Source organism: Astyanax mexicanus, chromosome 16, assembly GCF_023375975.1.
Source record: "Astyanax mexicanus isolate ESR-SI-001 chromosome 16, AstMex3_surface, whole genome shotgun sequence".
In the NCBI taxonomy this organism is placed as follows: domain Eukaryota; kingdom Metazoa; phylum Chordata; class Actinopteri; order Characiformes; family Acestrorhamphidae; genus Astyanax; species Astyanax mexicanus.
The window spans coordinates 10780487-10794382 of NC_064423.1; the positions used below are offsets into that span (position 1 = coordinate 10780487).

The following is a 13896-nucleotide window of genomic DNA, read 5'->3' on the forward strand; positions in this document are numbered from 1 at the left end:
TTGTTCTATCTCGCTTTCTCTCTATCTGTTTCTCTTTAGTTGTCTCTTTCTCTCTCATTCTTTTTTCATCTGTTTCCTTTGTTCTCTCTTGCTTTCTCTTTCTCACTCTTTTTTTCTGTCTGTTGCTTTTTTGTTCGCTCTCATTTTCTCCCTCTCTCATTCTTTACTTATTACTCTTTAATTCTCTCTCGCGTTCTCTCTTTCTCTCTCTCTTTCTTCACACGTCTCTCTCTGTTTCTCTTTAGTTCTCTCTTGTTTTCTCTTTCTATTACTCTTTCCTCATCTGTCTTTGTTACATTTAGTTCCTTCTTGCATTCTCTCTCTTACTTTCTCTCTCTTTTACTCTTTTCTTCATCTGTCTCCCTGTTTCTCTTTAGTTCTTTCTTGCTTTCTCTCTCAATCATTATTAGTCTCTGTTTCTCTCTCGCTTTTTCTCTCTTATTCTTTCATCTGTCTCCCTGTTTCTCTTTAGTTCTTTCTTGCTTTCTCTCACTCTTTCTTCATATCTGTCTGTTTCTCTTTAGTTCTCACTTTCTCTCGCTCACTCTTTCATCATCTCTGTCTCTCTGTTTCTCTTTTATTCTCTCTTGCTTCCTCTTTCACTCTTTCTTTATCTGACTTCCTCTGCTTCTTGTTATCCCCTACTCTTTCTTTATTTCTGTCTCTCTGTTTCTCACTTTCTCTCACTCTTTCTTTATATCAGTCTCTCTGTTTTCTCTTTATCTAATTGCCTTTCTGTCTCTTAAGTTCTCTTTCATGATCTCTCACTTCCTCTGTCTTTCCCTGTTTTTTTTTCTTTCTATCTAGTTGTCTCACTCTCTTTCACATACTTTCTCTATCTCTTTCTCTTTAGGTTCCTCTCTTTTTCTCACTGCAATAATAGAGCACTCTGTTTTTTATGTCTCTCTAATCTTCTATTTTCTCTTTCACTTTTTTCTTTATTTATTTCTCCCTCTAATTAGTATCATTGTTTTCATCTTGCAGAAAAAAAACAATGAACAGGAAAAAGAAAGAATAATAATGGGAAGGAAATAAGACCACATGACAGAATGACAGTTGTTTACAACATAATTACTTGAATCATTTTAATAATTGAATAATGTTGGTGAATAATTGAATCATTAATTAAATATTAGTCCTGCTCTCTAATTCACACTGTTCAGTTCTGTAACATTATTAATACTGACAACAGCACTGTAACAACAATAAACATATACAGTAGCATCAACTTTATTCATAATCATATACCATACATCTACCATTTCTCACTTTCATTCTTTCTCATCATCTCCATCCTACACTCCTTTCTTTCTCTTACTCTTTTTTCTCTTTGTTGTCTTTCTTTCTCCTCTTGCACTCTTTATCTCTCTTTTCGTCTCTTATACTTGGTCTCTCATTTTTGTCTCTTTTTGTCTATTAGTCTCTGTCTCATTATTTTTATTTATCTCTCTCTGTCTCACTCTCACTCTTTTTTCCTCCTGTCTTTCTCTCCCCAAACTCCTTTGTCTCTTTCTCAAACACTTTATCTATCTCTCTTGCTCTCTATTACTCTCCCTCTCCATTTCCCTATTTTTCTTCTCTCTTGCTCTTTTTCTCTTTCTGTTACTCTCTCTCTCTCTCTCTCTCTGTTTCTCTTGTTCACTTTTGTTCCCTCTCTCCTTCTCTATTTCACTCTCTCTTACTAGTTCTCTTTCTATGTTTCTCCCTGTTTCTCTCTTTCTCAATTTCAATCCCTCTCTTTCTCTATTTCACTCTCTTGTTCTCTATTTCTTTACTTTTTCTTTCTCTCTCTTTATCTATTTTTCTCTCTCTATATTTTTCTCTCCCTTTTTTCTCTTGCTTGCTCTGTATTTCTCTCTTTCTCTCTCTATTTCTCCCCACTCTATTTTACCCTCTTCTGCTCTCTATTTCTCTTGCTGTTTGTCTCTGTTTCTCTCGTTCACTATTTCATTCCTTCCCTCTTTCTCTATTTCTGTCTCTCTATGACTCTCTTGGTCTCTATTTCGTTCTCTCTTTCTCCGTTTTTTTCTCTCTCTTGCTGTCTTTCTTTTCCTCTCCTTCTTGCTCTCTATTTCTTCCATTCTTTCTTTTGTTTCCTCTCTCTTTTTCCATTTCTCTCCCTCTCTATGTCTCTCTCTCTTGTTCTCTCTATTTCTCTCTTTCTCTCTTTATTTCTCTCATGCTCTAATTCTATATTATCTATAAATGCAAACACTTATATTTACACTCGTAAGTGTATCTTTCTCTCTCTCTCTCTCTCTCTCTCTCCCTCCCTCTCTTTCTCTCTCTCTCTCTCCCTCTCTCCCTCTCTCTCTCCCTCTCTTTCTCTCTCTCTCTCTCTCTCATGCTCTCTCTCTCTCTCTCTTTCTCTCTCCCTCCCTCTCTTTCTCTCTCTCTCTCTCTCCCTCCCTCTCTTTCTCTCTCTCTCTCTCTCTCTCTCCCTCTCTCTCTCTCTCTCTCTCTCTCATGCTCTCTCTCTCTCTTTCTCTCTCTCTCTCTCTCTCTCTCTCTCTCTCTCTCTCTCTCTCTCTCTCTCTCTCTCTCTCTGCTGCTCCTGAGTGAAATAGTGTTGCCGCTTTACTCGGACTTTCTCTAAACATCCTGGTCCGGCGTGTGGGATATATTTCTGGAAGTTTTCTGTAATTAACGCCGCTCGGCTGCAGAGAGAGAGAGAGAGAGCGGTTCAGTGCGCTCTGCACGCAGACCGGCTGCATAATGTTCAATAATATTTATCCCAGCTCAGCGGAGGTGATGCCAGGTGAGGGGGGAGGGGTGGGGGGTAAATGCCCGCCCTCGTTTCCCCTCACAGCCTGGCAGTCGCTCGCACCACTCCGTGTTTGCTTTGGTCCCTCGGGCCCCTCGCTGGATGGGTGCAGCAGCAGGACTTAATGATTGCGTCAGAAGGGGATATGCTGGATATTGGGATTTACTATCAATACAGGTGTACATCATACACCAGTTAGCCATTACATTAAAACCACTTCCAGGTGATGTGAATTGAAGTAAAATGATATTAAGTCTTAGTTATGAAGCCTATAATAGCAGGTTGGGCAGCTGGCCCTGGCTAGGTTGTAGTGGTTTAGCCACAGTGCAAACTGTTTTTCCCAGCTGGATTGCTTGCTGATGGTTGATGACAGGCTGAATGTGTTAGATAGGATACAGTAAGTATAGATCAGTCTATAGTCACGTCAGTAGGTTGGCTCTGAACCTGAGTTATGAAACCTAGAATAGCAGGTTAGCCACAATGCTGGACAACAACTAGGCTCAGCTGGGTTTAAAAGGGGACATGATAGAAACAGATACAGTAACCTGCCTTGACAGGGTTGGAGCAGGTTAGACTTGGTGCTAACTGATTTTCTGAGCTGGATTACTCACTGATTACAGTTGATAACAGGCTGTCTAAGGAGAGGTAGATAGAGCCAGCCTAGAGTTACATAAGACATATCGTAAGTCATGTCTGTAGGTTACTCTGAACATGATTTATTAACTCTGATTTAGTGGATGGTTATTTCCCATAGATCGGACTAATTATCCGATTTCAGATCCAGCTTTTTTTTTTCTTCATACTCTTTTCGGTCAATGTATGTTTATGTACACATGTCCTGAATGACTGATCCAAGAGTTTTTTTATTTATTTATTTATTTTTTTAATAAATGAGTGTTTTTTACCTGTTTTTCTCAGCTGGATTACTTTCTGATAGTTGTAGACACCATGCTGGTTATATAGGGAAAGTCTTGCTTTTGATATGTGGATTACGTCAGTAGGTTATTCCAGTATACATTTTTAATTCATTGATTTGTTTTGGTGGCAAGAGGGGGACCTATATAATAATGGCAGGTGGTTTTAAAGTTATGGCTGATTTGTGGGGCTGTGTCCCATTCAGACATATGTAGACTTTGTTGACCCACTTTCCCTGCTCATTTCCTCCCTTGATTCTCCAAGGCACCCTCCATATCACACATGGTTCAGTTTAACAAGCTGTACAGACAAAATATTTACAATTTCTGAGTGTGTGTGTGTGTGTGTGTGTGTGTGTGTTCACCCAGGGATTAGGAATTTTTGAGAATGTATGTGTGTGTGATGTATTTACGGTATGCTTGAGTTTTAATGTGTGTGTGTGTGTTTGTGTGTGTACACAATGACATCATTGGCTAGGATGCCAGGATGTGTATGTTTTCTCTCTGTATCTTGTCATGTTCTGTATATGTGTGTGTATTTGTGTTTGTGAGTGTCTGTCTGTGTGTGTGTTCTTCCCTGTGTTTCCCATTATCCTCTCAGTAGGAAATGAGCGCAGGAGAGGAAATAGGGAAGCAGCAGTGGTAGAGTGCATGGCACAGGAAGTGGACTCACACAGAGCGTGAATGCTGTCCAACCTGGGGTGGCCATTAAGGCCACCGGACACACTGTGGCGCGTCACGCAGCGTTCAAAAATGTGAAACTGTTGTTTTTAATGAAGGTGCAAACACCGGCGTTCAGCGGCATCGTGCGCAGCGTCTCTGCTGCTTTCTCAACTTCTTAGTTCCTTAGAGAACTTCAGCATTGTGACTGCATTCAATTAAACCCAGAACCAGGCCTCGAAAAGCATTAATAGATGGCATATACCAACATTTTCGTACATTACTTTTTAATTTTTATTTGATTGAGGACATTGTGAACCCAAGATATTTCATGTTTTGTCTGCTCAACTAATGAATCATTTAATCATTAGTTTATTTTTTGCACTGTACGGTGCACCAGATTATAAGGCGCACTATCAATAATTTTCTGGTCTATTTTGATACATAAGGCTCACTGGATTATAAGGCGCATTATGTGACACTAGTAAGGAACAGAGGTGTCCCCATGGTTTTTTGTTTGTTTGTTTGTTTTTTTTCTTTTTTCCTAGTTCAGCAGTTCTCACCGCTAGGTGGCGAGACCTGTAAAGCTAAGCTAAGTAAACAAAACTGTAATAAAAAAAATAAAAAAACGAATATTTCAAAGTCAAATGAGTGCTGGATGTTAATCTACACAGATTTCTTTCCTGAAAAACTGTTTATTTAGGTGAGTAAAGTGCTGCTGTTTATTTATAGTAAGCTTAGATTTCCAATATTTTGACTGAAATGGCCGAAATTAGAGTCAAGTATGTTGTTAAACTTTAAAATCTGCTGATATTTCATGAATTATAATCTAATCTGTGTGATGTTTGGATGCTTTGAGGAATTTAAATGAAGGGTTGAGTGTAGAGTTGATTCAGATTGAGTGACTTGGTTGACCTGCAGTTCTTTAAATGTTCTTGGTTTTTCTGGGACCTCCTGGATGAGTTGTCCATGCCCTTTTGGAATAATTCTGGTCGGCTGGTCACTCCTGGGAGGGTTTCACCATGTTTTCTCAGTTTGTAAATAATAAATATGACTTTGTAACAAACATCTTTAGTTGGAGCCCCCCCCTCCCCCCCCCTTCAGGCTTTGCAGTGCTTCTCTTCGTCTTTTTTGTCTTATCAAAAAATTTTAAGACATTTGCCAAATCAGATATTGAAAAGTAGATAACATCTACTTTTGTAGATGTCCCATCGCAGCCCTTCAGGAAGCCGTGGCAGGTCTAGAACATCTCCATTGTTTCAACAACCTATATCAAAGCTGTTTTATTTAAAAGGCTTATTAAATGCTGTAGCTAACTGGCGGGTTGGGCAAGTTTAAGATCACACAAATGAACTTGTGGGCTTGTAGACGTCCCAGTTTGCCCTCAGACCTGTCAGACAGTGTCCATACTGTGATGAGTCACTCAGGTTAATGGGGGAGTATTATTACTGGCTGCAGCCGAGGGGAACAGGTACCACTTTTATATTGTTTGCCCTCAGCTGCCTCGTGTTTACTGTCTACTGATGGGGTCAGAGGAGGTCTGGTGTTATGGAGTGAGGGGCCGTGGAGTCACAAGATTAGCACTTTAGAACAGTGTTTGTGCTGTAATAATGTCTTTCCACACCAGTTTAAGTGAAGACATTTTCCACCAGAGTAGTGAAAAAGGCTAATTTACAATGGTATGAAAACGTTTGAGCACCGCTGATAATTTTCATGATTTTCTTTATAAATCATTGGTTGTTTGGATCAGCAATTTCAGTTAAATATATCATAAAGCAGATGAACACAGTGATATTTGAGAAGTGAAATGAAGTTTATAGGATTCACAGAAAGTGAGCAATAGCTCTTGAAACTATATAAGGCAAGGGGAGTAAATTTGGGCACCTTTTTCTGTGTTTTATTGATTTGAATACATTTGGCACTAATTATTGGAACACAAAATTAGACTGGTAAGCTCATTGACCCTTGACCTGCGAACACAGGTGAATCCAATTATGAGAAAGGGTTTAAAGTGCAAAAATGCAAGTTTTTCTCCTCTTTGCATCTTCTCTAAAGAATGGCAAAATGGGAGCTTCATAACGAAACTCTCAAATGACCTGAAAACAAAGATTGTTCAACATCATTGTTTAGAAGAAGGACATAAAAACACAGTTCTAGTTAAAACCAAGAAAAATCTCAGATAAGCAGAGGACAAGGATGGTGAGAACAGTCATAGTCAACCACCATATTCACAGATCAGCTCCAAAGACCTACATCATCATCTTGCTGCAGATGGAGTCACTGTGCTTCGTTCAACTATTCACTATTCAGTGCACTTTACACAAAGAGAGGCTGTATGGGAGAGTAATTAATGCAGAAGAAGCCTTTTCTGAGCACACGCCACAAACAGAGTCACTTGAGGTATGCTAAAGCTGAAGCACATTTCGACAAGTCAGCTTCATTTTGAATAAGAATAAGGTGCTGTGGACTGATGAATCTAAAATTTTAAAAGAGTTATATGGAGGGCGGTTATTTATGCATGGAGGAAAAAGAACACAGGATTCCAAGATAAACACTTTACTGCTCCCCACAGTAAAATGTGGTTGAGTTCATCATGCTGTGGGGCTATGTGATCAGTGCAGGTACTGGGAATCTTGTTAAAGTTGAGGATTAATCACATGGATTTCAGTCAATATCAGCAGATTCTTGAGAACAATGTTCAAGAATCAGTGAGAAAGTTGAAGTTAAAGTTGTGCCAGGTCTGGATACTTCAACAAGACAACGACCCTAAACACTAAACTCTGCTCTAAATCTACTAAAGCATTCATGCAGAGGAACAAGTACAACATTCTGGAATGATCATCTCAGTCCTCAATTCAGACCTGAATATTATTAAAAGCTGTGGTATGATTTAATGCAGGCTGTTCATGATCAGAAACCTGAATCAAACCTGACTGGGCTGGAGATGTTTTATAAAGAAGAATATGATCTAAAATACCTTCAACCAGAAGCCAGACTCTCATTGGAAGAAGCTATAGGAAGAGTTTAGAGGCTGTTATTTCTGCAAAAGGAGGATCTACTAAATATTTATGTTCCTGCCTAATTTTGTTTAAAGAATTATCACACACTTTCTGTAAATCCTATAAACTTCATTCATTTCACTGTTCAAATATCGCTGTGTTCGTCTGCTATATGATATATTAAACTAATTGTTTATAAAACAGTGACTATCAGATTGATTGATTGATCGGTTGTGTCCAGGCAACTCTCTCCAAACTTTTTTTGTCCAGCGTCAGGTAGAGGAAATCTCCTCGTCTTTGTGGTGAAAGGAGGGAATATCTGGGCCGTGTTCCAAAACCCCACACAAAGTTTCAGCTCCTGAGTGAGGATCCATAACTCTCTGCTCTACTTTCACTTTTTTTCTGACATAGAAAGATGAGTGACAGTCTAGTTTTTGAGGAGCATATGTCATCTGAAGACATTCTGCCAGTTTTTCCCTGCTTTTTCCCTCCCTGTGGAACAGTTCCAGGTGGCACAAGTGTCTAAAATCAGTGGGCGTGGCCCATGCAGCATGCGACGGGTGCACTGCGACTTTACTGTATTTATTACAGTATTTTTTTTTTTTATGTACAGGGGTTGGACAATGAAACAAACACCTGGTTTTAAACCACAATAATTTATTGTCCCGACGGACAGTTCTGGTGGAAACAGGAGAGTTGAGGTGCACATTGAATTCTGCGTCATTTAGGCAGCCGTGGTTTTGTTTTTTTTGTTTTTTTTTATATATATACAATCCGGATTAGCACCCGGACATCACTTTCAGACAGCTTCCTCTTACAGCGTCCACAGTTAATCCTGTTGGATGTGGTTGGTCCTTCTTGGTGGTATGCTGACATTACCCTGGATACCGTGGCTCTTGATGCATCACAAAGACTTGCTGTCTTGGTCACAGATGCGCCAGCAAGACATGCACCAACAATTTGTCCTCTTTTGAACTCTGGTATGTCACCCATAATGTTGTGTGCATTGCAATATTTTGAGCAAAACTGTGCTCTTACTCTGCTAATTGAACCTTCACACACTGCTCTTACTGGTGCAATGTGCAATTAATAAAGATTGGCCACCAGGCTGCTCCAATTTAGCCATGAAACCTCCCACACTAAAACCCCTGTATAAGGCCCACTTAAAATCATTAAATTTTTAAAAAAATTGCCAGTTCCCCTTATAATCCGATATAATCCAAATTTTACCAGTCAGGTTTTAAGGAGCAGTAAAGCCACTCCGCTGAAATACAGTGAGTTTTCAGTGAAGTTTCTCCAGCACTAAGGCTGGATGCAGCCGCATTAGCATTAGCATTACCCGCTAACCGCAGCGCAAGCTCTTTTGCCATTCAGAGGCGAGTATATTGTGCTATAGTCTGTGTGGGACTGACTGGTTCCTCAGTCTAGCGCTATCAGGCAGGTTTTGGATATCTAAGGTAGCCTGTTTGTTGTGTACCTATTTAAAAACAATAATTTGATAACGGGTGGTGTCCCATTTTCATTTTTTTATTTCTGAAATGAAATCAAAAGGCCAAAATATACACTGACTCCAAAAATGTGGCCAAGTTTGAGCAACCAAAGTTTATGTACCCTGTCAGGGCAGTTAACTGAGCTGTAGTCCACTGCTATGGTGATCTGCACTCCTTCTCTATTTGTCGTTTATTATTTCATTCCTTTATTATTCATTCCCCATAGCCACCAAACTGCTTTCTGGGAAAATGAACAAATTCTCTTTGCGTCTCATAGCCGATTACAGTGAGACAGACGCCTGATCAGCAGACGACGCAGACGCTGAGCAGACAGGCCGCAGATCTGTACGTGTCTGACTTGTTCTGTTTTATTGAGGCTTAGATTTGCTTTGGAATTATGATGACTTTGAACATTTGTACTGCATTACATGCATAAAAGGATTTATCATCAGCAGAGTTTGCTGCTCTTTGTACTTCTCTTTGATCTGTTCGGAGAAGAGCCGGGCGGGTGCTGGTCAGGTAGCGGGAGGATAAGGCTGTGGGTTTTGCTGAGGCCGCAGCGGGGCGGAAGAGGGGAAATTGAAGTTTGCTGACAGGTTACACACTCCGCAGTGTGTATATGTGTGTGTGTGTGTGTGTGTGTAGCAGGAGGGCAGCGGTGATGCTAAATGACAGTCTGTCTGGAGTTGAGGCAGCAGAGTCAGGCTGAGAGGGAGATGGAGCTACAAGTGTGTGTGTGAGTGTGTGTGTGTGTGTGAGTGTGTGTGTGTGTGTGTGTGTGTGTGTTTGTGTGTGCTGTCTGACAGCAGCATCACGCTGTGACCTGCTTACTGGCGCTCAGCATGACACAAACTCATACACACACACTATATACACACCATTAGTCATCATCAGCGCACACTGTCCTGCTCTACCCATCTCTCTCTCTCTCTCTCTATCTCTCTATCTTTCTCACTTTTTCTTCTATCTTCTTTTCCCCCATCTCTCCATCTGTCTGTCTGCAGTGGCGTGAAAAAGTATTTGCCCCCATTTTTCCAATTCTCAAAAAATTTATATCAGACAAAGATAATCTGCGTAAATATAAAATATAAATTATAATTTTATTTATTAAAGGAAAAAAAAACTCTCCAAACCAATGTAGTCCTGTATGAAAGTGTTTTTTTGTTTTCCTAAAATCAATAACTTGGTTGTAAACAAGCTTTAACGATAACTGGCAATTAATCTTTCACACCTCTGTGTAGGAATACTCATCCACATACTGCCGCAGTCTCAAGAGATTATACCCAAATTACTCCAAAAAGGGCATTGACAACTCATCCAGGAGGTCACAAAAGAACCCAGAACAACATTAAAAGAACTGCAGGTCTCACTTCCCTCAGTTAGAGTCAGTTTTAAAGATTCAATAATAATAAATGAACAGGTCAAAAAAAAAAGTCTCAATGGGAGACAAAGGCCTGTCTCACATTTGCCCAAAAACATTCTTTGCACTGATGTGATAATAAATAATAATAATAATAATAATAATAATAATAATAATAATAATAATAATAAATTGACCAATTGGTTTCCTTGTTTAGATTTTTAAATTCACAACATACATTTCCGAATTGCAAATACAAATGCATTAAATACATTAATTACATTACTTTCAAATTTGGATTTCTTGTAAGTGTCAAATATATTGTATTAATCAACTAAAAAGCCATAATCATTGGTTTTATGTTGTGCATCTTAGCTTTTCAACAGCAGAGACATTGTCAGTTCTGCCAGTGTTGGATAAGTGCTGCGGTTCTCCAAAATATATCAGGAATATATTTGTTTATTTACATTTTAGACTACTTGGGTCTAATTACATCACTAAGACTAACCCTGCGTTCACACTGGAATGCGACAAAGCGACCATTCATTTCCTATGGCAGGGCACGATTTGTCGCCGCGACACGCGAGAGGCGACAAGCGACAAAGCGACACAGAGATGAATTTCTCTCAACTTTATGCAAAAGAATTATGACGCGGTGAAGCGACATTCTAACCCGATTGGCTCCTAGCTTTTCTTTGGACCAATCACAAACAAGGCGATTCGACGTCCTCAAGCTCCTGCTCTCTGAATTTCTAGTTTCTTTCCCGGTTCATTCTGTTGAACGGGGTGGACCCACATCAACGCAGGGTTAGAAATCTGCAGGAACTGTGTGAGAGTGTTCGAGCTGCATGGGATGGATTATTGTAGGATTGTAGGACACCACTAACCACTAAGAACCTCTACCACTCGCCTGGCTGGTAGAGTTCCTCATTTTACACACTGCTTCTGTATATGCAGCTCAATAAATAAGATTAAGAGTTCTCCATACCACTCTGAAGTATGTATCATTTACTGTACTCGGTAACTTTTATCTTCCTTCTGAATAATGAATCAATCAGACACTTCCTTCTGGGTGCAACTATTTATTTATATTTTTTTAATGGCAAGCGTATATATATATATATATATATATATATATATATATATATATATATATATATATATATATATATATATATATATACACACACACACAGACAGACAGACGTAAACACGACAGTAAATGCACAGGTGCCCGTCTCCATTCTGGTGCTTTATTGCCCGCTCTGTTTCCATAGCAACCCAATACTGTCCCCATCATATAGTTCATCACGGATCTTTATGATGAGTTTTGTCTGCCACTCTGACACTCACTGTGTATCATTTTTATAGCACATGATCATATCTACAGCGTCTGATGCAGACACACACACACACACACACACACACATACACACACACACACAGATACAAGGGTTAGACAATGAAACTGAAACACCTGTCATTTTAGTGTGGGAGGTTTCATGGCTAAATTGGAGCAGCCTGGTGGCCAATCTTCATTAATTGCACATTATTGCACCAGTAAGAGCAGTAAGAGTGTGAAGGTTCAATTAGCAGGGTAAGAGCACAGTTTTACTCAGAATATTGCAATGCACACAACATTATGGGTGACATACCAGAGTTCAAAAGAGGACAAATTCTTGCTGGCACATCTGTGACCGAGACAGCAAGTCTTTGTGATGTATCAAGAGCCACGGTATCCAGGGTAATGTCAGCATACCACCAAGAAGGACAAACCACATCTAACAGGATTAACTGTGGATGCTGTAAGAGGAAGCTGTCTGAAAGGGATGTTCGGGCGCTAACCCGGATTGTATCCAAAGAACATAAAACCACGGCTTCTCAAATCATGGCAGAATTCAATGTGCACCTCAACTCTCCTGTGTGTTTATGTGTGTGTGTGTGTGTGTGTGTTTTTGTTCGTTTGGGTGGTAATTTTTCATACACAGAGATTAGTCAGTTGCCTGTTAGTGGAAGCGGAGAGCAGAGAGTTTCCTGTGGAAAGTTGGATGTGTGGATTGTTTTTCCTTTTGCTCTTTCTCTCTCTCTCTCTCTCTCTCTCTCTCTCTTTTCTCCCTCTTTAATTTCTCCTCCTGGGGTTCATGTGCGGTTCAGTGTGTTGGTTGCTGTCCATGTCATTCCACTGTCGGTCCAGGTGACCCAGCATGCTCCTGGTCTTCTGCTTTGTTCTGTTTTGGTGTGTGTGTGTGTTGGGGATGGTTCAGTTGGTAACTGGTTCACACTCTTGACTACTGAAAGCTACAAAATGCTAGTTCTGTATCATAAGAGCAAGAAAAAAAATAAATTATGTAATTATTTTAGGTTCCTAAAATAATTTTTAAGCCTGAAATGTGGCAAAAGGTTTACTAAAAGTTCAAAGGGGCCAAATATTTCTGCAAGACTCTGTAAATATTCCATAAAGTGTAAGTAAAGTAAAAAGTTAGTGTTTTTGTTAGTGTAACTGTCTCTTCTTTCCATGGAAGGCTTTCTATGACTGTTCTAGGATTTTTTTTATAGCATGGATGACCCTGTGCTCTATATCTGCAAAGTCTCAGTTTCAGTCTGATTCAGAAAATGAATCATTTAAATCTAATTTTGCTCTTTAAAATATCAGTAACATATGGAAACTGCAGGAATAGCAGTATGTAAGCTGATCATGAAGTGTTTCCTCAGGAGAAAACATATGTTGGTCTCATATGGCGTCATGCCGTATCCTTGAAGTCTCATTATGCTGGAAGTGCTTGGACCCCGGTAATTATCACTTGACACTGTATGTAGTCCTTTATAGAATCTGTTAGAAATGAATCTGTACAGCAATAGAAATGGTACTTTTGGACAAAAGTATTGAGACACCTGCTCATTCATGGTTTCTCCTGAAATCAAGTGTATTTAAAGGGATTCGTCCTGCATTTTTTGGATTAACTGTCTTTTCTGTTCATGAAAAATGATTCTGGAGCATTGCTGTGAGGCAATTTGATTGCATTCAGCAACAAGGGCATTAGTAAGGAGGACCTCTCCAACTGGTCCCAAAAGTATTGAGCGATGGAGCCAAGCCTGATTAACATTTTCATTGCATCTACAATACATTACAATTAGTGGTGCCAATCAATTAGAAAAATTTATCTGATTAATCACAGCAATATTCAGGGATTAACTGCAATTACTGGAGAGAGCGCCATCTACCCCTCCCTCTGAGCGCAGGCAGCTTGACGGCAAGGCTGCATCAGCGGGGGTTCGAACCTGCGACCTCCCGCTCATAGTGGCAGCACCGCTTTAGACCACTGGACCACTCAGCGCCCCCACCACCAGCAGTTCTATTAGAAACCGCTTGTTCGAAACCGATTGTTCTCCTAAGAAGTTCATGTTTGGGTTCTTGTCCGTCATCTGCCGCACTTGAGCTGCTAAACCACTACTTGAAGTTTTTGGGGTTTTGGAACTTTTTGGAACTGCAGTTTTCCACTGGTTTGGAATATTTGACTTGTTTTAGCTCCTCATCCAGTGTATCCAGTGATTGCCTGTTTAGATTGAGCCCAAGCGTCAGATTAGCCATAAAGCCCCAGTTTGTTGGTGTGTGTTGGTACGTGTTGGTAGGTGTTGTGTATGTTTGTCTGTCACTGGTTTGATAGTGAAAAGTTCAGTGTAAGCACAGCCAGCTACAGGTTTACTCCAT

The 13896-nt window shown here is 39.9% G+C and overlaps 1 protein-coding gene across 5 annotated transcripts in view; it reads left to right on the top strand.

Annotated features, from left to right (window-relative positions):
• The window catches only part of arnt2 (aryl-hydrocarbon receptor nuclear translocator 2), a 151460-nt gene that overhangs the window by 97164 nt on the left and 40400 nt on the right, over nucleotides 1-13896 (top strand). The gene's annotated exons all lie outside the window — the stretch shown is intronic.